A 26,741-nucleotide genomic window follows, 5' to 3' on the forward strand; every position below is an offset into this window, starting at 1 on the left:
CAGAGAAGCAGTCATATTTGCCAATCATGTCAGAAAGACTGAAATATGATGCTTAGTGAAAAAGGACACTAGTTTTAAGGAAAAGATGAGAGTAATAAAAAAAAAAGTATGGAAAAGGAAAACATTTCCCAAATCAATTTGAAAGTAATATTATACTACATTGGAAAGATAAAAAGGATTTTTAAGAAGCATATTTAATGATTTGTTTACTCTTTTCTTCATGCTTTGTTTTGAGTTAATACTTTGTTTTGATAAATTTTGTTAAACCATATTACACTGACCCAGAATTTGTGATAAATGGAATAAGACTAGCTCTAAGTATCCTTCTTATTAACTCTATATTTTTATTTAATTCATTAAAATATTATTTATCCTTATTAAATGATAACAACAGCTCCAAACTATTTGACAGAATAAACTTTTGGTAAAAAGTATCAAATGGTTTTTAGACTTATATTACTAACATTTCAGTTTGTTAATTTGAATTGTTTAAACTTTAAAGATTTTTACTTTGTCCCTATAATTCAAATTATTATGTCTTAATGTATAATTGCATTAATTGCATTAACTTGAAAATAACTAAACATTATCCCTGTTAATACTTTAAATTCACCTCATCCCAAAGTTTACGTATTTGCTTGTGTGTGTATATGTGTATTTGTGTATGCATGTGTATTGTGTGTGTGTGTGTGTGTGTGTATGTGTTTTCAATGTTAGGGTGCTGAAGTCACATGGTTACATTTTTCCCCTTTTGAATTCCTTGGGTTTTGTGTTGTGATGATTAGGGTGTTAAAAGCCAACAAAGTTAAAAAAAAAAAGCCAACAAAGTTTCACTTTAACAAAGACTATTTTGATGGATGGAATTCTCACCCCTTTTTCTGCTTGAGAACCCAATATGCGTGGTGTCATCACTTTACTCTCTATGGAATTGTTTGTGTTAATAAAAGAAAGGATGAAAGCAGCAATTGAGACTAAGAGTCTATTGACTTGTATAATAAAGGTTAGAAGGGAAGGCCTTTAGTTGTCATCTCCCTCTTCATTTTACTGACAATAAAACTGAGGCTCAAAAAAACTCACAAATGATGTGTCCAAATCTACCAGAACCAGTCAGGTGTATCTGATCCCAGGTTTCCCCCAAACATGCCCCATATGCTGCTGGTACTTCTCATGAACTCTGTTAGGACCATTCCCCAAGCTCTAGCCGTTCAGGCCCATTACATGGTGTCACTTTAAAAAGTTCCTGTCAAGGGTAAGTTGCTCTCAGAGAATACCTCTCTCTGGGGTCTTTTAACAGAGTGAGATGTTCTGTTGTTTAATACTAGAAAGCTGAAATTAATTCAAATTTAATCTTACCTCTCACACCGACTACACACATGCAAAAGTCTTCCTGTTATTTCTGCACCTGGATGTCTCTAAGGAGCTGGTCTCAGGGGTCAACTCCAGCCTTCAACCAAACCCTTTCATCCTCAAGGCAGGAGCAGAAGCAGGGGAGAAATCATCAAGGCACATACATATCAGACTATCGATTTCCATTGAGCCCTAGCCTCATTTTTCTGTTGAAGGAAACCAGTCAGAAAATATAAGCTCAAGATCTGTCGCCGTTATTTTGTGAGACAAGGCGAAGATTGAGACCTCACTTCTCTCTCTCCTTCATTCTACTTCTGGGGAAACTAAGGTCCATTGAGTTTAGGTCACTTTTATACATCTCTGTTGTATGGAAAATATCTCTTTAACTCATTTTAAGAAGACAGACTTTAAATCTTAAGGTTTGGCCCTGGCTGATTGGCTCAGCGATAGAGCATCGACCTGGCATGTGGAAGTCCCAGGTTCGATTCCCAGCCAGGACCCACAGTAAAGGCGACCGTCTGCTTCTCCCTAACCACTCTCCCTTCTCTCTTTCTCTCCCTCTCCTTCTCCTGCAACTACAGCTCGATTGATTGGGAGTATGTCAGCCCTAGGCCTGAGGATGGCTCCCTGGAGCCCCCACCTCAAGTGCTAAAAATAGTTCAGTTGTGAGCATGGCCCCACATAAGGGTTGGTGGATGGATACCAGTCTGTTTCTGAATCTCTGCTACTCTCACTTAAAAAACAATCTCTGAGATTTGAGTATAAGAAATATAGGTTCCTAGAAAACTCTATTTTTAAGGAATATCTTCAAACTGCCCCAATTTAGAATAAATTGATCATTAAAATATGGATTTTAAAAATAAAAAATCTATGGATTCAGGATGGTTTTTTTTATCATGACTGTATCATTAGGTGTTGTACGGCTCAGTTTACCCAAAGAGCCACTGTCTTCTTCCACTGGTTTTTCCTGTGTTTCTCATGCAAAACTGAGAGCTTGGTCAAAGATGATGGACTTATTCTGATAGAGGAGAAATATATGTATTTAGAAATATAAATGCTGTTTCAATTCCCTTCTAAAGCTTCTATGTCAGCAGCTAAATGCCACTTACTAAAATTTACAGGGAACAAATTAGAGCTGAGAACTTTTAAGATCTATATTCATATACTCAATTCTCATTTAAGTGTAGTAAACTTATAAGCTTTGAGAAGCAATGGAAAATAATTCTATTAAAAACATACACTTTCCGAGGCAGAAACCACAGCAACAGCCCCAGTGGGCTGGCACCGGCAACCCTCATACCTTAACGTCCTAGGCAGCATCAGCAGAGGGGGTGGCGGGCCTGCAGACAGACCACACGTAGGAAACACAGAGGCCACACACAGTGGACTCAGTGGCATGAACCTTCTTTTATACAGACAAAATGGGAAGGCAGAGAAATGCAACACAAATGAATCAAGAGAAATCCCTGAAAAGGACCTGAATGAGTCAGATATAACCAAATTACTGGATGCAGAGTTTAAAATAATGATTGTTAGGATGCTCAAAGATCTTAGAACAACAATAGATGGTCATTAAAAACACCTAAATTAAAGATAGCAAATATAAAAAAAAGATATTGAAATAATAAAAAAGAATTAGTCAGAAATAACAAATACAATATCAGAAATAAAAAACACAATGGAAGGAATTAAAAGCAGGATGGATGAAGCTGAGAATTAAATCAGCAAGTTAGAGGACAAGATAAATAAAGGCACAAAAGCAGAGTAGAAAAAAGAAAGAAACTCAAAAAGTCTGAGGAAACTCTGAGAGCTCTGTGACAACATGAAGAAAAATAACATCCACAACATAGGGGTTCCTGAAGAAGAAGAGAAAGAACAAGGGATAGAGACTTTGTTCAAACATATCATAGCTGAAAACTTCTCTAAATTAAGGCAGGAAAAAGTCTCACAAGTTCAAGAAGCACCGAGGACAACATTAAAGAGAAACCCAAAGAAATCTACACCAAGACACATCATAATTAAAATACCAAAGCTAAGTGATAAAGAAAAAATATTAAAAGATGCTAGAGAATAAAAGGTACCTACAAAGGAACCCCATAAGGATGACATCCGACTTCTCAACAGAAACACTTGAGGCCAGAAGGAAATGGCAAGAAATATTTAAAGTAATGCAGAACAAGAGCCTACAATCAAGACTACTTTATCCAGCAAGGCTATCATTTAAAATTGAAGGAAATATAAAAAGGTTTCCAGACAAAGAAAAAAACTCAAGAAATTCACTACAACCAAACCAATGCTGCAAGAAATGCTAAGGGGCCTGTTGTAAACAGATCAAAGGGGAAAAAAGAATATAGCAAAAGAAGAATACAGTTTTAAAGAATAAAATGGCAATAAAAAAACTACATATCAATAATAACCTTAAAAATAAATGGATTAAATGATTCAATCAAAAGACACAGGGTAGCTGTGTGGATAAGAAAACAGGACCCATACATATGCTGTCTACAAGAGACACACCTTAAAACAAAAGATGCACACAGACTGAAGATAAAAGGATGGAAAAAATATTTCATGCAAATGGAAATGAAAAAAAAGGTGGGGTAACAATACTAATATCAGACAAAATGGACTTTAAAACAAAGGATATAGTAAGAGATAAAGAAGGTCATTACATAATGGTAAAGGGAGCAATCCAAAAGGAAGATATAACCATTATAAATATCTATGCACCTAATATAGGAGCACTTAAATATATAAAACAGACATTGATGGCTTTAAAGAGCGAGATCAACAGCAATACTATAATAGTAAGGGATTTCAATACCCCATTAACATCACTAGATAGACCCTCAAGAAAGAAAATTAACAAAGAAACAGCAGACTTAAAGGACACACTAGATCAACCCAATTTAATAGATATCTTCAGAACATTTCACCCAAAAGCAGCAGAATATACATTCTTTTCAAGTGCTCATGGTATATTCTCAAGGATAGACCACATGTTAAGGCACAAAAGTGGTCTCAACAAATTTAAGAAGATTGAAGTCATATCGAGCACTTTCTCTGATCACAATGGCATGAAACTGAAAATCAAATCAATAGAAAAACTGAAAAATACTCAAACACTTGGAAACTAAATAGCATGTTATTAAATAATGAATGGTTTAACAATGACATCAAAGAAGAAGTAAAAGAATTACTAGAAACGAACAATAATGAGCATACATCAACTCACAATTTATGGGACACAGCAAAAGCAGTACTGAGAGGGAAGTTCATAGCATTACAGGCATACCTTAAGAATATAAAAAAAAGTGCAGATAAACAACTTGATCCTGCATCTAAAAGAACTAGAAAAAGAACAGCAAGTAAAGCCCAGAGGTAGTAGAAGGAAGGAAATAATAAAGTTCAGAGCAGAAATAAATGACATAGAGGCTAAAGAAACAATACAGAGGATCAATGAAACCAGGAGCTGGTTCTTTGAAAAGGTAAACAAAATCGATGAACATTTAACCAGACTCATCAAGAAAAAAAGAGAGAGGACTCAAATAAATAAAATTAGAAATGAGAGTGGAAAAATAACAACTGACACAACAGAAATACAAAATATTGTAAAAAAAATACTATGAAGAACTGTATGCCAAAACATTAGACAACCTAGATGAAATGGAAAAATTCCTTGAAACATATAATCTTCCAAAAATTAATCTGGAAGAATCAGGAAACCTAAACAGACCAATTACAACAAATGAGATTGTAATAGTTATCAAAAAACTCCCAATAAAGAAAAGTCCTGGGCCTGATGGCTTCACAAGTGAATTCTACCAAATATTCAAAGAAGAACTAACTCCTATCCTTCAAGCTATTTCAAAAAATTCAAGAGGAAGGAAGATTTCCAAGCTCCTTTTATAAGGCGAGCATAATTCTGATTCCAAAACCAGGCAAAGACAACACAATGAAAGAAAATTATATGCCAATATATTTTATACTTCAAAGATATATAACCATATTCCAAAAATTTATATGGAACCAGAAGAGAACACGAATAGCCTAAGCAATCTTGAAAAGGAAGAATAAAGTGGGAGCTATCACACTTCTAGATATCAAGTTACTGTATGTACTACAAGGCCATTGTACTCAAAACAGCCTGGTACTGGCATAAGAACAGGCATATAGATCAATGGAACAGAACAGAGAACCCAGAAATAAACCCACACATTTATGGACAACTGATATTTGACAAAGGAGGTAAGAGCATACAATGGAGTAAAGACAGTCTCTTCAGCAAATGGTGTTGGGAAAATTGGACAGCTAAGTGCAAAAAAATTAAACTAGACCATGAACTTACACCATTCACAAAAATAAACTCAAAATGGATAAAAGACTTAAATGTAAGCCGTAAAACCATAAGCCTCTTAGAAGAAAACATAGGCAGTAAGCTTTCTGACATCTCTTGCAGCAATATATTTGCCGATTTAACTCCACGGGCTAGTGAAATAAAAGACAGGATAAACAAATGGGACTATATCAAAGTAAAAAGCTTTTGCACAGCAAAAGACAATAAGAACAGAATAAAAAGACAAACTACATAATGGGAGAGCATATTTGACAATACATCTGATAAGGGGTTAATAACCAAAATTTACAAAGAACTTGTAAAACTCAACACCAAGAAGACAATCCAATCAAAAAGTGGGCGAAAGAAATGAATAGACAATTCTCCAAATAGGATATACAGATGGCCAATAGGCATATGAAAAAATGCTCAACATCACTAATCATTAGAGAAATGCAAATTAAAACCACAATGAGCTACCACCTCACACCAGTCAGAATGGTGCTCATCAACAAAACAACACAGAATAAGTGCTGGCAAGGATGTGGAGGAAAGGGAGCCCTCCTGCTCTGCTGGTGGGAATGCAGACTGGTGCAGCCACTGTGGAAAACAGTATGGAGATTTCTCAAAAAATTAAAAATCGAACTGCCTTTTGACCTAGCTATCCCACTCTTAGGAATATATCCCAAGAACACCATAGCACTGTTTCAAAAGGAGAAATGCACCCCCGTGTTCATGGCAGCATTTTTCACAATAGTGAAGATATGGAAACAGTCCAAGTGTTCGTCAGTGGATGAGTGGATTAAAAAGCTTTGGTACATATATACTATGGAATACTACTCAGCCATAAGAAATGATGACATCGGATCATTTACAACAACATGGATGGACCTTGATAACATTATACTGAGCGAAATAAGTAAATCAGAAAATACTAAGAACTATATGATTCCATACATAGATGGGACATAAAAATGAGACTCAGAGACATGGACAAGAGTGTGGTGGTTATGGGAGGGGGGAAGAAAAAGAAGGGGTTGGGGGAGGGGAGGGGCACAAAGAAAACCAGTTAGAAGGTGACGGAAGACAATTGGACTTTGGGTAATGGGAATGCAGCATAATCAAATGTCAAAATAACCTAGAGATATTTTCTCTGAACATATGTACCCTGATTTATCAATGTCACCCCATTAAAATTAATAATAAAAAATAAATTAAAAAAACATACACTTTCCAATTTTGTAATAGTACACTTTAAACTACCCACCAACTTCCCCCCCCCCATAAGCAGCATTACATACGGTTACTAAAATATGGTCCAGTGAATTGTACACAAACATTTTGCAAGTTTATGTCCAGACAACCAACTACCTTCCCAATTGTTTAGCAATACTGTCTTTTCTAGTGGCTCTGAGAGTGTTCCCTGTGGTCCTATGTGTGTACTGAGTGGGCGTCTTTATTACCTTTTAAGTGAAATAAAGATTATGAAACATTGATTTACATAGCTCCCAGATAAAGTATAAGTAGCAAAATACAATCATCATTTGCATGAAAATTGAGTTTATCAGCCATGTTGGAAAAGAACTAGAGTGTAAACCTCAGCCATATGCTCCACCTTAAGAAAGCATAGTTCCTGATGACAGCAAAGGGTTAAAGAAAGGATTATGTTGGGAACATCACTCTGACCATGAACATACTCTCAATATTTCTGTGATGAGAATAATATTTTGGAAATATTTTATTGGTTAACAATCCATGTTTTTCTTTCTTTGGTAGTATTTCTACCATTAAAGCTAGACCATCAGGATTGTGGCCACAGAGAAAGGAGTAACAATATATGAAAAAGTCCACAGGTCAGGAAAATAAAAAATGTGACAGAATTGGAGGTCTGCTTGCACAGGAGGAGGAAGCAGAAGCTTCTGGTGGTGAGAGGAAGAGAGAGAAGACAGCACGTGGAGCGGGAGGTCGGACTTGAGTTCTTGTTTTTTGCCCTGAAATCAAAATCCCTTTGGAATAAAGGAAATAATAGAAACATTTAAATTGCTTTGAGAAAGTCCCAGTGGGTGACTTTATTCCTCTCTCCTTGGGTTTGTGAGAATGAAAGAATGAAGTCAATCATATAAAATAAAAACAATTTAATCAATCATATGAAATATAAAAAGCTTTATCATCACCATCATCTGAATTTCATTTGAGTTAAGTGCATTCCTTTCAACCTTACTATGTTATCACAATAGATAAGATAAAGAAGAAAATATAGCTAAAAGATTTAGACTAACAGCTTACTGAAATATTAACCCCAACTTGTTTGGTTTATTTCACAAATAATTTTAAAAATATGTATCTACTTTTCCTCTAGGAAACTATTTACGTACTTTACAATTAATGAGATAGAGCAGGGGTCTCCAAACTATGGCCCTCGGGCCGCATGCGGCCCCCTGAGGCCGTTTATCTGGCCCCCGCTGCACTTCCAGAAAGAGCACTTCTTTCATTGGTGGTCAGTGAGAGGAGCATAGTTCCCATTGAAATACTGGTCAGTTTGTTGATTTAAATTTACTTGTTCTTTATTTTAAATATTGTATTTGTTCTCGTTTTGTTTTTTTACTTTAAGATATGTGCAGTGTGCATAGGGATTTGTTCATAGTTTTTTTTATAGTCCAGCCCTCCAACAGTCTGAGGGACAGTGAACTGGCCCCCTGTGTAAAAAGTTTGGGGACCCCTGAGATAGAGCAATAACAAACTAAAACAAAAACACAACCTACAAATAAAATTTTGAAATTGATTACATGATCTTTGGGGTTTTGTTTATTCACTTATTTGTGAAGTACAGTGTGTCCGTAAAGTCATGGTGCACTTTTGACCAGTCACAGGAAAGCAACAGAAGATGACAGAAATGTGAAATCTGCACCAAATAAAAGGAAAACCCTCCCAGTTTCTGTAGGATGATGTGGCAGCATGTGCGCATGCACAGATGATGACATAACACTGTGTATACAGCGGAGCAGCCCATGGCCATGTCAGTCGAGATGTGGACGGTACAGAGGAAAGTTCAGTGTGTTCTGTGGCTTGCTAAATTCGAATCCATGACCAAAGTGCAACATGAATATCAGCGCGTTTATAACAAAGCACCACCACATAGGAGTAACATTACTTGGTGGGATAAGCAGTTGAAGGAAACCGGCAGTTTGGTGGAGAAACCCCGTTCTGGTAGGCCATCAGTAAGTGACGAGTCTGTAGAGGCTAGCAGGGGTCTCAAACTCAACTCAGCATGTGGGCCGCAGAGCAAGATCACAGCCGTTTGGCGGGCTGCATTAGGTCTACAAAAGGCAACTGTTACGCAACACTTTTCAGTGTCACAAAACGACCAGAAACTGTAGTTCGTGGATTAGTCTGCAGGCCGCACAAAATTGTTCGCGAGTTTGAGACCCCTGCATATGGGATAGCTACCTAAGGAGCCCTAAAAAATCTATGCATGAGCCCACATCGAACTGCACTGAATAGGTATGAAACTGGGAGAGTTTTCCTTTTATTTGGTTCAGATTTCACATTTCAATCGTCTTTTGTTGCTTTCCTGTGACCGGTCAAAAGTGCACCATTACTTTAGGGACACACTGTGTTTGTCATTTTTTAAAGTTCTAACACACGAATTGAAAGCAAAATATACATATAAATACTTTTAAATAATATACTGATTATGGATAGCAGCAGACAAAGGAGGGAATTCACAAGAGAACCTCTTTACAGCCTGGAGCTCAGCTGAAAGGGGAGACTGACATTTTGTTTCTGCTTCCACAGCTGCCTCTCCACTAGCGAGGTTGGTACTATCACACATTGGGGATGAGAAAGGAAAGAAGGGAAGGGGAAAGGCCACAGGAGATGGGGGCAGTGGTAAGTCTGTGTGGTGCATGAGTAGGTGAGAGAGCGCACAGGAGAGCATAGGAGAGTGCTGACTGTCCCACTGGTGCCACCAGTTCATCTTCCTGCTAGAAGAGTGGGGAGGGTTATATTTCTGAATCAGTTAGGATAACGATGGTTTTTAATTTTTTTATTTTTATTTTTTACAGAGACAGAGAGAGAGTCAGAGAGAGGAACAGACAGACAGACAGAAACGGAGAGAGATGAGAAGCATCAATCATCAGTTTTTCATAGCGACACCTTAGTTGTTCATTGATTGCTTTCTCATGTTCCTTGACCATGGGCCTTCATCAGACCAAGTAACCCCCCTTGCTTGAGCCAGTGACCTTAGGTCCAAGCTGGTGAGCTTTTGCTCAAACCAGATGAGCCCGCGCTCAAGCTGGTGACCACAGGATCTCGAACCTGGGTCCTCCGCATCCCAGTCCAATGCTCTATCCACTGCACCACTGCCTGGTCAGGCTAACAATGGTTTTTAAATGAATAGAAGTACTGTTTTAATGATCAAATGTAATTCAAGATGATAAAAATCAGACTTTATTTTACTTAAGAACCCCTATTTTTCAAGAAAGGTAGGCAGGAGGTTAGGCAAGCATTTAGTGGAAAAACAAAGCATTTTCATGTTTTAGCTTAGTGAGTTGAACCCCTTCCTTCTCCATTTAATAGCAGCTGTTCTTATTGACAGCCTTAAAGTTTTACACGAGTCTTTGTTTATAGTGTCAATTTACCAAGAAAAAACATGTTTTTACAGTAGTGTCAATTAAGCTTTAACTCAACCCATACTTAAAATTTGAACCTGAATAGTTTAATATCAAATCCTAAGTGATAGTTTTTACTGGGTGTGTTGTTCATGTACTTGTGTAATAGCATAGGCCTGTAATAATTCTCTAGGCAGTGGACAAAAAAAAGAAAAGAAAAACCTCTATAATTTAATTTCCTTCTGTCTCTTGCCCTTTCCTTCACTCAGTGAATAAGTGAATTAAATGTACTAAAATCCTCATCACAGTTTCTTCCCCACCCCATGAGCACAGGTTTGGCTACTCTCAGAAATAATTGCCTACCTTCTTTTTACATGCATCAATAAACTGAGTTACTGTGAACTGACATTGGTTGGAGAGAAGGAAAACTTCAGGTTCAGAGGTTTAAAAAGGAAAGAGCAATTAAATGTCACTGTTCACCCTATATAAGCTTCCAAGAGGCTACACCAGAGCTGTACTTGGTGAGTTTATTTTAGCAAGATTAATTTTGCAAACTGAATTTACTATGATGCACTGTAACTTCTTAAACCAAAGTAATGCCCCTCTTACTGTTATTCTTTGAAGTCTGGAGGGCTCTGTATTAAAGGCTACAGCCTAAGAGTGACCCTGCAGGTGCAGGAAGGAGAGAATCCTTGGCCTGTTAGGGCTGTTGCACATCAAGGGCTTTTTCTCTCTGTTGCAATGTGGATGCTGTGGAAGCATTCTATTGATTCCAGGGAAAATTTCAGCTGCTTTTTAGTTCAGACAAATTTGACCTAAATGTTTTCACTCAGAAGGAATAAAGAAAGGAATAAAGAATGAAAGAAGACTGGCTTCAGTCCACTGTGTCCTTGGTAAAAACCAAATGAAGGGCATTTTAAAAATCTCTCACCCTTGTAACAGTCTTTTGGTTTAATTTAGAGCAGATTTTTATTAGAAGCCGTCTTAGCTGTTGAGAGGAACAAAACAATAAGCAACATTGGAGCATACAGAACTTAATTACTATTCCCATTAAGATCCAAGGCATACTAAAATAACTATTGGACAGAAAATACTGATATCTTAATATAAAAAGTACTTCACAATAGATGGGAAGAGGACAAATCTAAAAAGCAGCCAGAATTGAATCCTGAAACAGAAAAAATGACATTAATGGTAAAACCGGTCAAATTAAAATAAAATCTGGGGTTCAGGTAATATATCAGGACTAGTCCCTTACTTTTGACAAATCATCACACCAGGGGACACTGAAACTGGGTGAGGGGTACACAGGGACTTTCTGGACTATCGTTGCAAATTTCTATAAAGCTAAAATTATCACAAATAACATGTTTTTGTTCCAAAAATTATTTAAATAAATTCTTCATTTTAAAAAAATGTCCAGAGGCAGTTGCACAGTCTCCTTCGTTGCTGATGCTCCCAGGGCATTTTGAAATTCTGCCTTGAAACGATGATGCCTAGAGCTCTGTTACATCCTTGAATGAGTGTACTGGGCAGCAAGCCATTCCCTTTCATTTTGTTTGAAAATGAAACAAACCTGTCTCATTGTAATGATGTGCATCATAATATTGAAAATTGCAGCGGGGATGCTCAGAGTCTGGGATGTCTGTAAGTGGAGGCAGTGTCTTTGGAATTGAACACTGAGACCATAATCTTTTTTCTAGTCAACGAAGCAGAGATACTAGAATGATGGCACTATGAAAACTAACCTGCTTGAATACCAAGCAATGGGGCAATCTTCATATCCTGGTAAAGTTTTACATGAACTCAGAGAAAGCCAATAAGAGTCTATTAAAAGATATTACCCTATACCCTGCCACAGTTACGCTAGCCACTAAAAAAAGCAGGGTATGTTGTCCAATGATATTTTCAGAATGAGACCTGTATAAAAAGCTGTCAACTATAGTTCTCTTGGTGGTAGATGACCTTCTCAATGCCATCTACTTGCCATCCAGATGCTGAGACATTACAGCCTCCAAAGCAAGCTCTACATTGTATGGAGACAGAACAGATGATTGTTCAATATGGTGATGATCTGAAGGAAGGCAGAAACATCACTAATCATTAGAGAAATGCAAATTAAAACCACAATGAGCTACCACCTCACACCAGTCAGAATGGCGCTCATCAACAAAACAACACAGAATAAGTGCTGGCGAGGATGTGGAGGAAAGGGAGCCCTCCTGCACTGCTGGTGGGAATGCAGACTGGTGCAGCCACTGTGGAAAACAGTATGGAGATTCCTCAAAAAATTAAAAATCAAACTGCCTTTTGACCCAGCTATCCCACTGTTAGGAATATACCCTAAGAACACCATAGAACTGTTCCAAAAGGAGAAATGCACCCCCTGTTCATGGCAGCATTGTTCACAATAGGGAAGATCTAGAAACAACCCAAGTGTCCATCAGTGGATGAGTGGATTAAAAAGCTCTGGTACATATATACTATGGAATACTACTCAGCCATAAGAAACGATGACATCGGATCATTTACAACAACATGGATGGACCTTGATAACATTATACTGAGCGAAATAAGTAAATCAAGAAAAACTAAGAACTATATGAATCCATATATAGATGGGACATAAAAATGAGACTCAGAGACATAGACAGAATGTGATGGTAATGGGGGGCGAGGAAGGAGAGAGAGGGGGTGGGGGGAGGGGAGGGGCACAAAGAAAACCAGATAGAAGGTGACAGAAGACAATTTGACTTTGGGTGAGGGGTATGCAACATAATCAAATGTCAAAATAATCTGGAGATCTTTTCTTTGAACATATGTACCCTGATTTATCAATGTCACTGCATTAAAATTAATAATAATAATAATAAATAATAATAATAATAATAATAATAGAAAAAAAAGGTAGTCCAAAAACATTGACCGGCTAGAGTTGAAAAGGGCTTACAATTCTCATTACTCACTCCTTTTGGTTAGGATTTGTTCTAGAAAGCATCTTTCAAACTATTGCTTTAATGTAACAACGTGTCAGCAAATAATGTCACATTACTAGAGCAAGATTATAAAAGACTAAGAATTTCAAATCACTTTAAAATTTATTATATTTATTGGGGTGACATTGGTTAATACAATTACACAGGTTTTAGATGTACAATCCTCTAATCATTTGTATATTGCTTTGTGGGTTCACCACCCCAAGTCAAGTCTTTCAAGTCTCCCTCCATCACCGTCTAGGCTCCCTCTCTTTCCTCCACCTGTCCCCACCCTTCCTTCCCTCCTGTAATCCCCACACTGTTGTCTGTGTTCAAATCACTTTTGATTCATGGGCATTAGGCAAAGGACAACCCTGAAGCTAAGGACGTGTATGACATTTCTCCAAACTACCTTGGCAGTGTCATATTTCATCACACCCTCAGACATTAGCACAACTTCAGTTCTCATTTACCATGAGCTTGGGATTGGGAATAGAAATTGTTGCAAGTAAGATATAGAAGTGAAAATTCTGATAAAAGTCTGAAGGTAGAATGTTTGAAACTAATAAGAGAACTGTGTGGTACCAATTACTTATTTTTCGGAGTTGTCCTCATCATCTGTCAAAGAATAGAAGACCTTCAGCTTCAACTTCAAGACCAAGTCCAAAACCAGTTAATTAGAACACTTATATGTCTAATTAAATTGGAGAATGGCTCCTAATTATCGATTTCATTAGCATTAATTATTATTTCAAGTGGGTAACCATAGATTATTGCCATAAAGTGCATTTTAAGGTCAATTCACAAAGGCATATTTTTAAAATACAAAAGTACAGAGGACACTTGATATAAAGCACCTATCCTATTCAGAGTTCTACATGCTCCTGCTGAAAATTGAAATTTTCTACTTGCAGTAAAATAATTGTTAAGAGAAATCGAAAAAGATACAATGAGATGGAAAAATATTACTTGTTCTTGGATAGGAAGAATAAATATAATCAAAATGGCCATATTACCCAAAGCAATATACAAATTTAATGCAATTCCCATCAAAATCCCTATGAGATTTTTTAAAGAAATGGAACAAAAAATCATCAGATTTATATGGAACTATAAAAAACCCCGAATAGCCAAAACAATCCTAAGGAAAAAGAATGAAGCTGGGGGCATTACAATACCTGACTTTAAACTATATTATAGGGCCACGATAATCAAAACAGCATGGTATTGGCAGAAAAATAGACACTCAGACCAATGGAACAGAATAGAAAGCCCAGAAATAAAACTACATATATATGGTCAAATAATCTTTGATAAAGGGGCCAACAACACACAATGGAGAAAAGAAAGCCTCTTCAACAAATGGTGTTGGGAAAACTGGAAAGCCACATGCAAAAGAATGAAACTCGACTACAGCCTGTCCCCGTGTACTAAAATTAATTCAAAATGGATCAAAGACCTAAATATAAGACCTGAAACAATAAAGTACATAGAAGAAGACATAGGTACTAAAATCATGGACCTGGGTTTTAAAGAGCATTTTATGAACTTGACTCCAATGGCAAGAGAAGTGAAGGCAAAGATAAGTGAATGGGACTACATCAGAATAAAAAGTTTTTGCTCAGCAAGAGAAACTGATATAAAAATAAACAGACAGCCAACTAAATGGGAAGTGATATTTTCAAACAACAGCTCAGATAAGGGCCTAATTTCCAAAATTTACAAAGAACTCATAAAACTCAACAACAAACAAACAAACAATCCATTAAAAAAATGGGAAGAGGACATGAACAGACACTTCTCCCAGGAAGAGATACAAATGGCCAACAGATATATGAAAAGATGCTCAGCTTCATTAGTTATTAGAGAAATGCAAATCAAAACTACAATGAGATACCACCTCACTCCTGTTAGATTAGCTATTATCAACAAGACGGGTAATAGCAAATGTTGGAGAGGCTGTGGAGAAAAAGGAACCCTCATTCACTGTTGGTGGGACTGTAAAGTAGTACAACCATTATGGAGGAAAGTATGGTGGTTCCTCCAAAAACTGCAAATAGAACTACCTTATGACCCAGCAATCCCTCTACTGGGTATATACCCCAAAACCTCAGAAACATTGATACGTGAAGACACATGTAGCCCCATGTTCATTGCAGCACTGTTCACAGTGGCCAAGACATGGAAACAACCAAAAAGCCCTTCAATAGAAGACTGGATAAAGAAGATGTGGCACATATACACTATGGAATACTACTCAGCCATAAGAAATGATGACATCAGATCATTTACAGCAAAATGGTGGGATCTTGATAACATTATAAGGAGTGAAATAAGTAAATCAGAAAAAAACAAGAACTACATGATTCCATACATTGGTGGAACTTAAAAATGAGACTAAGAGACATGGACAAGAGTGTGGTGGTTACCAAGAGTGGGGGGAGGGAGGACATGGGAGGGAGGGAAGGAGAGAGTTAGGGGGAGGGGGAGGGGCACAGAGAACTAGATAGAGGGTGGCGGAGGACAGTCTGACTTTGGGCGAGGGGTTTGCAACATAATTTAATGATAAAATAACCTAGACATGTTTTCTTTGAATATATGTACCCTGATTTATTAATGTCATCCCATTACCATTAATAAAAATTTATTATAAAAAAAAAAAAAAGAAAAAGAAAAAAAAAAAAAGAATTCCAATAGCTTTTCCTAGTGCAGAATATTGATATTTACCTCTCTTAGAAAGGCATGCTTTACCCTGGGAGTGCTTACAAGCATTACCTAAATTAGCCATCTTCATAATGAAGTTGACAGGGTAAAAATTGATCATTCTGAACAGTTCCTATAAGTAGTGATGACAATTTCAATCTTCCTCTACTTTTTTTATCCACAGAATTAGAATACTGCCCTCTATCTTAAATTCCAAAATGTCAGTAACTAATCAACCAGCAATCAAAGGCTTCAATACAGAGAAGAGTCTAAGAATGTTTTAAATCTTGATCCTGGTTAGGAGGAAATATATACATTTGTAAAATTTCATTGTGTGGTACAATTAAGATTTCTGTGACTTACTATTTAATATATCTTTGTTATTACTCAGAAAAATAGGGCAAAATAAGATCACTGGGGAACAAAACTTTTGTTGCATCCACAAAAACACTTGTTCTTACCTAATTTGAGTGAGTGTGCTGATCTCAAATCTGACATTAGATTTCTCTGTAAGCTACAGTTTTTTTGCAATTCAAGATTTTAGGTTTTCATCTTATTGTAAAATTTTCAACATTTAGTTTAGCATAATGAAGTAGAATGTCTTCTTGGGCATAATCTTTGTGAAAATATAATAATTTATATAATGCAGTAAATACATTAAACACTAAAAGATATGATTTCATCAGAATTTGTCTACAATTTTGAAATAGAACATATTAAAACACTTATTTTAATTATAAAATTTGTGCAAAACATTTAAATTCTATTCAGGCAAAAAATTGCGTTTGTAGCTCTTACGTTTTTGTACTTGTTGAGGACAATCTCATTTGATGCTCCAGCAGTAGTCTGCTTATCCCTAACAGCTCCAAGATTTTCGGGAAACTTACAAAGTGACTGTTCAGGAAGTCAATTTAATGCTTATGTTACATCCAATGTTGTGGAAAGCCAACAGCATCCTTTGAACCAGAAATTCATAGTTTTTTGTTTTGTTGCCAAGGAAGTTCATTGTAACTGCCACAAAAGATTGCCATGCTGCTTTCTCCACCTTATTCATCTTCCTGGCAAATTCTTCTTCACGTACGATGGTTCAAATTTGAGGTCCATTGAAGACACCTACTTTTATCTTCTTAAAAGACAAAGCAGGAAAAGCAGAACTAATATGATGAAAGCATTCACTTTCTCTATTCAAAGCCTGAACAAACTGCTTTATTAAGCCAAGTTTGATGTGAAGAGGGGGAAAAATGATCCTGTCTTGGTTAACTACAGGTTCATTCACAATATTTTGCATCCCTACTTCCAGAGCTTCATGTTTTGGCCACTCCTTCTGTGTCCAGTGTTTCTTTTGAGCTCGGCTGTCCCACAAACACAGAAAGCAAGAATACTTCGTGAAACCTCTCTGTTGTCCTAGCAGGAAATTTACCACTTTAAGATCCACACAAATGATCCAGTTATGCACCTCATACTTCAGAAAGTCGAGGACAATTTTTATGTCATTCATACTAAGTCATTCAATTCGGGTTGGCTAAACTGCAGAGGAGTTAATGACTGCTTGGCATCAGAAGACCCTTCAGATTCTACAACCATTTCCTCATGCATCTTATCAAAGTACACTTGATCACCATGTTCACTTGCTTCGTCCTTAGAAGAAATAAAACCATTGAAAACTGGAACCAGGAGTGTCTCAGAGTGTGGGATAGGTCGTATTGCTGAAGGAATATTAGGATATGCGATCATATGCCATTTTTTCTTGTCAATGCATTTTGTATGGATCAGACAGAAATAACAGTCACTACTGTGGTCCTTAGGTTCATGTCAAACCATGGGAATACCAAAAAGCATTCCTTTGCATTTTCCTTTTGTCCAGTCATGAAGCATTTTCTCACAATTATGACACACAATATGAGGAGCCCAATTCTTGTCTTGATCACCAAGGGGAACTTGAATATATGCAATATATGCACGTGTCACAAATGATGAAATATTGCGCCTTTAACATTGAAGTGTGTAACAGCCACATATATAACAGAAGGTGTCAGGACTATTCTTACATTTACGCCTACTCGAAGAAGCCATGATTCAATCTTAAAACAAAATAAGAGGGTGTTTTTATCAGATAATATTTTTTTACATTTAAAAACAACTACAATTATGTAAAAGTGATGTTTGTTAAACATTAATTGCCTTGTGGTTATGTTCAATCCAAGAGTCGTTACCCTTTAACTCCAATTTAAAAACCAATGCATGCGATTAACTGTAACAAAAAAAATGAAAATTGCATAAAAACTAGAGCATGCACCAAAATATGGATTTCAGATTTGGAATCAGTGATGCAGAAATATATAGAAACATTTCTAAAACCTCATGCAACAGAAAATGAAAAAAACAAACTGTTCCCCAGTGTTATATAAGAGTACAAGCACCTTATGAAAAATAGAGCATCCTCTTAAGAATTTAAACTTAAATATGCTATATTGTTTATCGAATTTTCACCAATTTGATATACAAATTTCTTGTTCTTTGTATGATGTTTGTTAGTGGAGTGATGTGATTTTAATAGGTGAGTGAAATAGGAATGTGTGCTTTGCCATTCTTACCCCCTCATCTGGTAATTTTTCCTGTTTTCCTAATATTTTGTCCCTGTAGAACCCTGTGTGTACATCTATTATATCACATATATATTATTTTATGTCACAATTACTAAATTTGTCTATCTCTCCACCTACAGTATAGAAGAAAAGACTATGTCTTGTTTATTTTGGTATCTAGCACAAGGCCTACATCATAAGAAATGCTTGATATTTTTTAAATTAGCTTTATGGACATAAAATTTATATACTATAAAAATTATCAATGTTTAAAATTTTTTATTTAGAAAATTAAATTTAACAGAGTGACATTGATCAATAAGAGTACATAGGTTTCAGGTAAACATTTTTACAGCATTTGAACTGTTTGAAAGTACTGTGTAATGAGTTCCAGACATGTAAACATCACCACTATCAAGATAGAGAACAGTTTCATCACCCTAACACTCCTTCATGTCCTTTGCAGTCAATTGCTGCCCCCACCAGCTCATAACCTGGGAACTGCTGATCTCTCTTCTGTCACTAAACTTTAAGTTTTTAGTATTTCATATAAATGGAACATAAAACATGAAAATTCTCTCTCTCTGTCTCTTTTATCCCTTCATTTAGAATACTGATTTTGCAACTTCCATGTTATTTAATGTATCATGAGTTCAATATTTATTACTGATCAGTATATCCTTGCATGATTATATCACAAGTTAGTTTATTAATTCAATAGTCAATGGATATTTGTATTGTTTGTATTGTTTCTTACCAGCATTCTTCATTGTGTTGTGTATATGATTCTGCCTGAAAAACTTTAACATGTCATTTAGAGCAAGTATAGCAATAGCTTTGCTCAGATTTTATTTTTCTGAAAGTATTTCACATTTATTCTTAAAAAACATTTTTAGTGAAAATAGAATCCTAGATTAAGTATTTTTCTTTAAATAATTTTTGAAATTCATTTCTGCCTTGCATAATTTCTTATAAGCAGTGTGCCATCATTCTTACTTTTTAAACTTTATACACATCTTTTCTCCTCATACTATTTTTAATAGTTATCTCTATTTCTTGATAATTTTATTATGATATTCCTTGGTGTTGTTTTCTTTATTTTTATTTCTCATGGAATTTGTAGAGTATATTAGATCTATGACTTTATAGTTTTAAAAAATATATAACTTTAGCCTGACCTGTGGTGGCGCAGTGGATAAAGCATCGACCTGGAACACTGAGGTCGCTGGTTCAAAATCCTGGCCTTGCCTGGTCAAGGCACATATGGGAGTTGATGCTTCCTGCTCCTCCCCTCTTCTCTCTCTCTTTCTCTCCCTCTCTCACTCTCTCTCTCTCTCTCTCCTTCTCTCTCTCCAATAAAAATGAATAAATAAAATCTAAAAAATATATATAACTTTAGATATTTCCACCATTCATATTTTTGTAGATTTTTACTCCTTTCTGTCTGGAAGTCACATTACACCTATGTTAGACTTTTTTTGTATTGTCCTACGAGTCATGGCTGCCTTTTCATAATTTGGCATTCTTTTTTTTTTCTTTTTTTTTTTTTTCCTTTTTTTGTGACAGAGAGACAGAGAGAGGGACAGACAGACAGGAAGGGAGAGGGATGAGAAGCATCAATTCTTCGTTGTGGCACCTTAGCTGTTCACTGATTGCTTTCTAATATGTGCCTTGACCGGGGGGCTTCAGCAGAGCGAGTGACCCCTTGCTCAAGTCAGTGACCTTGGGCTCATGTCAGTGACCATGAGGTCATGTCGATGATGATATGCTCAAGCCAGTGACTCTGCACTCAAGCTGGTGAGCCCACACTGAAGCTGGATGAGCCAGTGCTCAAGCTGGTGTCTTTGGGGTTTTGAACCTGGGTCCTTTGCATCCCAGTCTGACATTCTATCCATTGTGCCACTGCCTGGTCAGGAGTGGCATTCTTTTCTTTTTCCTCTGTTCTCCATTTTGTACAATTTTCATAGTTGTGTCTTCAGGCTTACTAATTTTTTCTTTTGCATTATCTATCCCATTGTTAAACACATCAAGTGTATGATCTACTATTAAGTCTCTCCAGTGTATTTTTTATTTCCAATGTTGTACTTACTATCTTCAGAAATTAACTTTGGGTCTTCTTAGTGTCATTTATTCCTCTCTTAATCATATTCACTTGGTCCATTTTTTAGTGTATTTAGCATATTTATGATAGCTGTTTAAATATCATTAACTATTGCATTTATCAATCTGACATTTCTGAGTCATTTACATTGATGGTTTTCCATCATACTGTATTTTCTAACTTGTTGAAAAAGACCTGGTAATTTTCTATTGGATGTCAGTGTGATAGTGTGATTTATAAGAAATATCAGTGGGGCAAAAGAAGGTTTATAGTTGTGAGTATGTGAAACACAGTTTATTACTGTACTATTTATTTCTTGTATCATTTTTCATACAAACCACAGTAGACCTACTTTTGCCCCACCCTGTATATATTTGATCATTTCTCATATATATTGGATCTTAATCCAACATTTCTGGTTTACAGCTTTCAATCCTTGTAACTTGATGAATGATAAGGTCAATAACAATATCTTTTGTTTTAATATTTGATCTTTTTTCCTCAGTTTCTAAAATGCTCCAAAACCTTAAAGGTTAAATAAGTGTCTTATTATTTATAACAAGTCCCTGTACATCCCAACTCTGTTGATGTTAATGAGCTGAATTTTGGAAAGCATTTAAGGACAGGGAATGGTTGCCAGGGGACCCAACCCTAAATTAAGGGGTAAAATTTTGAGTCCCACCCCCTGATTTCTGGGGCAAAGAGATAGGCTAGAAGTTGAAATCAATAACCACTGGCTAATGATTCAATCATTTATGCTTATATAATGAAGCCTTTATAAAAACCCAAAAGATTGGAGTTTGGAGAGCTTTCAGGTTGGGTAAACAGAATGCTTTCATGTGCCACCATGTTGAGTCTAAGCTCCACAAGGACAGAAGCTCCTTTATTGGAGACCTTATCCTTTCATCTCTTTTTCTGGCTGTTGATTTATATTCTTTAATATCCTAAGTAATAATCTAGTACTCTAGTGAGTAAACAGATTTCCTGTGTTCTGTGAAGCACTCTATCAAATTAATTGAACCTAAGAATGGAGTAGGCCCTGGCCGGTTGGCTCAGTGGTAGAGCATCGGCCTGGCGTGCAGAAGTCCCGGGTTCGATTCCCGGCCAGGGCACACAGGAGAAGTGCCCATCTGCTTCTCCACCCCTACCCCTCTCCTTCCTCTCTGCCTCTCTTTTCCCCTCCCGCAGCAGAGGCTCCATTGGAGCAAGGATGGCCCGGGCGCTGGGGATGGTTCCTCGGCCTCTGCCCCAGGTGCTAGAGCGGCTTTGGTCGCAACAAAGTGACGCCCCGGAGGGGCAGAGCATCACCCCCTGGTGGGCAGAGCGTCGCCCCCTGGTGGGCGTGCCGGGTGGATCCCGGTCGGGCGCATGCGGGAGTCTGTCTGACTGTCTCTCCCCGTTTCCGGCTTCAGAAAAATACAGGAAAAAAAAAAAAAGAATGGAGTCATAGAAACTTCTAATTTATAGCCAGTTGGTCAAGAAGCACTGGTAACAACTTAGGTTTGCAACTGGCATTTGAATGGAGGGTGGTCTTTGGGACTGAGCCGTTAACTTGTGGCATCTGATGCTATCTCTAGGTAGCCAATGTCAAAATTGGTTAAATTCTAGAAAACCCAACTGGTGTCTGGAGATTTGCTTGTTGGTTCACTCCCCCACTTCTTCTTACACACACACACACACACACACACACACACACACACACACACACGGTGCAATTGGGTGCAGGACATAAATAGTCAGCCACTGTGAATTATATATTTTGGTTTATGGGTTTTGTTTTATTCATTTAAATGATATTTTCCTTTTTCCAGGTATGCACTTAAAGTACTGGTGTCAGTTTGATCATTTCAAGTCTTGCTTTTAGAGCTTGTTAAAGTAGGTCCAGTTTAGATTTTAGTATTAGGTTGATTTAGCTCCATTCCTACAGTGGTTTCCTCTCAGGACATTATCTGAAACCATGTGCATTAAGAGATCATTTTACTCTGTCTGGTTGGATTATAAAATATTTCATATCTCTGGAGACCTCTCTGTAAGGTTTCTCCTCTCTGGTAATCGGTTTCACAAATTTTAGGTGTTTTATTTTATTTTTTAACTCTGATCTTAATCTCTTCAACTCATGAGGGCCATTAGGTTGCAACTACATATCCCCTCCCTACACTGCAGCCTGAAAAGTTAGTCTAGCAATAAATTGGTGTAAACTTAGAGCTTATTTCATTTGTTTCTTTTCTTTCAAAAACCATGGTCTCAAACTGCTTATTGTCCAATTGTCTGACAACCATTGTTTCATACATTTTTTTTTCTAACAATCCAGTTATTTAAGGTACAAGAGTGATTCTGGACCCTATTAATTTCTCATGTCTGATATTATTCTTACTCTTGATAATTTTAAAAAATGTACTGAAGACACATAAAATAACAATCATTTAATGTGAAAATTACAAAATTTAAGAGAAATAACTAAGAAGTTGAACAACAGAATCAATATCCAATAATATCAAAATTATACTTATTAATATCAATTCATCATTAGGCCAGGGGTAGAGAAACTTTTTGGCTGAGAGAGCCATGAACGCCACATATTTTAAAATGTAATTCCACGAGCCATACAACGGTCTGGGTACGTTATGCATTATCCAATAAAAATTTAGTGTTGTCGGACGCGTCGGAGGGAAGATGGAAGACTTTCAGGGTTCCAAAGAGGTGACTTTTGTTGTTGATGAAGTGAACAACATTGTAAAAGAGGCCGTGGAAAGTGTCATCAGAGGCAGCGCCTACCAGCACAGCAAGGTCAACCAGTGGACCAACAACGTAGTGGAACAAACTCTGAGCCAACTCAGCAAGCTCAGAAAACCATTTAAATACATTGTGACCTGTGTAATTATGCAGAAGAACGGAGCAGGATTGCACTCGGGGAGTTCTTGCTTCTGGGACAGCTCTACTGATGGGAGCTGCACCGTGCGGTGGGAGAACAAGACCATGTACTGCATCGTCACCACCTTCGGGCTGTCCATCTGACCTCGTCGTCACCCACACTCTTCTCCTCTGTCACCCTCTCTCCTCCATCTGCTAACCACCAGCCGTGAATTCAGTGAGCACCTTCCCCATTCTTTGTTTTTGTAGCACTCTCAAAATGGAGAGAAAACACCAAACGACCGCACTGTTCTGCAGTTGGCACACCTCGTCAGAGGAGTTGTTCACCATAGGCAGTAGAAGCCTGGGCTGCCACTTGTCTTAACTCGATTTCTGCTCAAAGGTGCTAAAAGCTCAAATCTGCTAGTGTGAAACTTTCTCTACTCTCTCAAATGATTCAATCACACTAAGTTTTCACACTTTGTACTTTTAAAAGTTAGAATAAATTATTCCAATTTAAAAAAAAAAATTAGTGTTGTCTTGGAGGACAGCTGTGATTGGCTCCAGCCACCCGCAACCATGAACATGAGCGGTAGGAAATGAATGGATTATAATACATGAGAATGTTTTATATTTTTAACATTATTTTTTTATTAAAGATTTGTCTGCGAGCCAGATGCAGCCATCAAAAGAGCCACATCTGGCTTGCGAGCCATAGGTTCCCGACCTGATTTAGGCCCAATTATATCCATTGTTCAAGTAAAAATGGATGCTAAAATAGGGATGGGAGCTCTGGATTAATAGTAGTTTATTTAAAAAGAGCTCATGTCTGATATGACATGAGCTAAAGTTTAGAAAGTTTAGAAAAGTTCTGTGCAGAGTGATTTATTAAGATTCTATTTTTATTTTTATTTTTTGTTTATTCATTTTAGAGAGGAGAGAGAGAGAGAGAGAGAGAGAGAGAGAGAGTGTGTGTGTGTGTGTGTGTGTGTGAGAGGGGGGGGGGGAAGGAGCAGGAAGCATCAACTCCCACATGTGCCTTGACCAGACAAGTGCAGGGTTTTGAACTGGCGACCTCAGCATTTTGAACTGGTCGACGCTTTATCCACTGCACCACCACAGGTCAGGCCGAAGATTATATTTAAATACAGTCATTAAAAAAATGGCCTTGGTAGAAATATGTGATCAGATCAAAGGAGGTATGATATCTTTTTGTAATTCTATACTCGATTTTTAAAACAACTTTAATATAAACTAATCATATAATCTAACAGTTACACTCTAAGGTCTGCTCAAGAGAAAGAAATGAAAATCTGTTCATACAAAAATTTGTATGCAAACATTATAAGCAGCATTATTCATAATAGTCAAAACTGAAAATAATTCAAATGTTTATCAGCTGTGGAAAGGATAAACAAAACATAGCACATTCATATAATGGAATATTGTTCAGAAATGAAAAGGAACTACTAATACATGCCTATTTAGAACATACTTTTATAAATCTAGAAACAGTCCAGAGTCAGTCAGTGGATGAGTGGATAAAAAAAGCTGCGGTACACTTACACAGTAGAATACTATATATGGCTGTGAAATAGAAGAAAATCTTACTTTTTGTGACAGCATGGATGGACCTGGACATTATTTTGCTAAGTGAAATAAGCCAGGCTGAGAGATACAAATATCATATGATCTCACTTATGTGTGGAATCTAATGAACACAGTAATCTGAGGAACAAAATAGAAACAGAGGCAGGGTCACGAACAGAGGGACAGCTGTCAGAGGGAAGGGGGAACAGGGGTCAGAATCAAAGAAGGTGAAGAGATTAATCAAATTATAAACACATAACACGTAGCTACATACAACAGTGTAGGAAGTCCCAGAGGGAAGGGGGGATAGATGTAGTGGGAGGGAACAAAAAGGGTGAGATTGGAATGAAAGGAGACTCTGCATGGGACACGGGGGACACAATGCAGGCGATTGAGGTGTTATATCAAGTGGGACACTTGAAACCATGCCAACACAATAAATTAAAAATATAAAAATAAAAAAAAGGCTCTATCACCGTTAAGTGGGGCATTGGTAAACTAAATATTTCTGGAAGAAAAAAAAATCCTGGTCTACAATAATAGACTAATGTAGTATATTTCCAATCACTAGGCAGAGATCCAGAAGCAAAAGTTTTGCCACCTTACACGGTCTATTCTTCATCTCCTCTCCTCCAATAGTACTTATGGTTCTGTTTTAGTCTCTCCCCATTCTAATTTTTCTTTGCTTCTGGCTTTTTCAGAAATTTTGATAATTTATTTGATTACAGGGTAATTTTGTCTAGATATTACTAATCAGACTGGGAATGGGAAAGTGAGTCCATGATGCATCAATCAGAAATCTTTTAGTTTTCACTGACAGAAATGCAGTTTAAACAAAGACAAAATGCAAATGGAGATTATGTACTGAGTGGCCCAATATTCTTAAGATGCAGTCTCTCCAAACTGATCTATAGGCTTAATGCAATCACTACCAAAATCCCAGCAAGCTTCTTTTTTTCATAGTATTGTACCTATATTTACATATGCACATGTACATGTATACATACGTAAGAAATGTTTAGAGTCTTAACTCATACCACAAATAAAAATCAATTAAAATGGATCATAGACCCAAATGTGAAAGCTAAGCTATAATATTTTTAGAAGAAAACAAAAGAAAAAAGTCTTTCTAACCTTAGATTAGACAAAGTTTTGTTGGATGCAACACCACAAACACAATCCGTAAAAGAAAATAATTAATAAATTGTACTTCATCAAAATAAAAGTATTTCCTTTTCAAAAGACATCATCGAGATAATGGAAGAACAAGCCACAGAATCTAAGGAAATATTTGCAAATTATATATCTAGTAAAGGACTTATATTCAAAATATGCAACATACTCTTACTACAATTCAGTAAGAAGACAAGCAACCCAATTAAAACATGTTGAAAAGTATCAGAATAGTCAGTGCACCACAAAGATATATGAACAGCCAATAAGCACAAGAAAAGAAGTTCAGCATCTTCAGTCACTGGGGAAATGCCAATTGAAACGACCAGAAAATAACACTACACACATGCCCAGCAGAATGGCTATTATTTATAAGTTTGACAAATCAAATGTTTTCCAAAATGTGATGAAACATTATTAATAGAGATGTAAAATGATAGTCAATTTGAAAAAACAATTTGATTCAGAAAA

The 26,741-nt window shown here is 36.8% G+C and overlaps 1 pseudogene; it reads left to right on the forward strand.

Annotated features, from left to right (window-relative positions):
• Positions 1-23,319: 23,319 nt before the first annotated feature.
• On the forward strand, positions 23,320-24,036 carry LOC136404069 (dynein light chain Tctex-type 1 pseudogene; annotated as a pseudogene).
• The last annotated feature ends 2,705 nt before the right edge of the window (positions 24,037-26,741 follow it).

This window comes from Saccopteryx leptura, chromosome 4 (assembly GCF_036850995.1).
Source record: "Saccopteryx leptura isolate mSacLep1 chromosome 4, mSacLep1_pri_phased_curated, whole genome shotgun sequence".
NCBI lineage: Eukaryota > Metazoa > Chordata > Mammalia > Chiroptera > Emballonuridae > Saccopteryx > Saccopteryx leptura.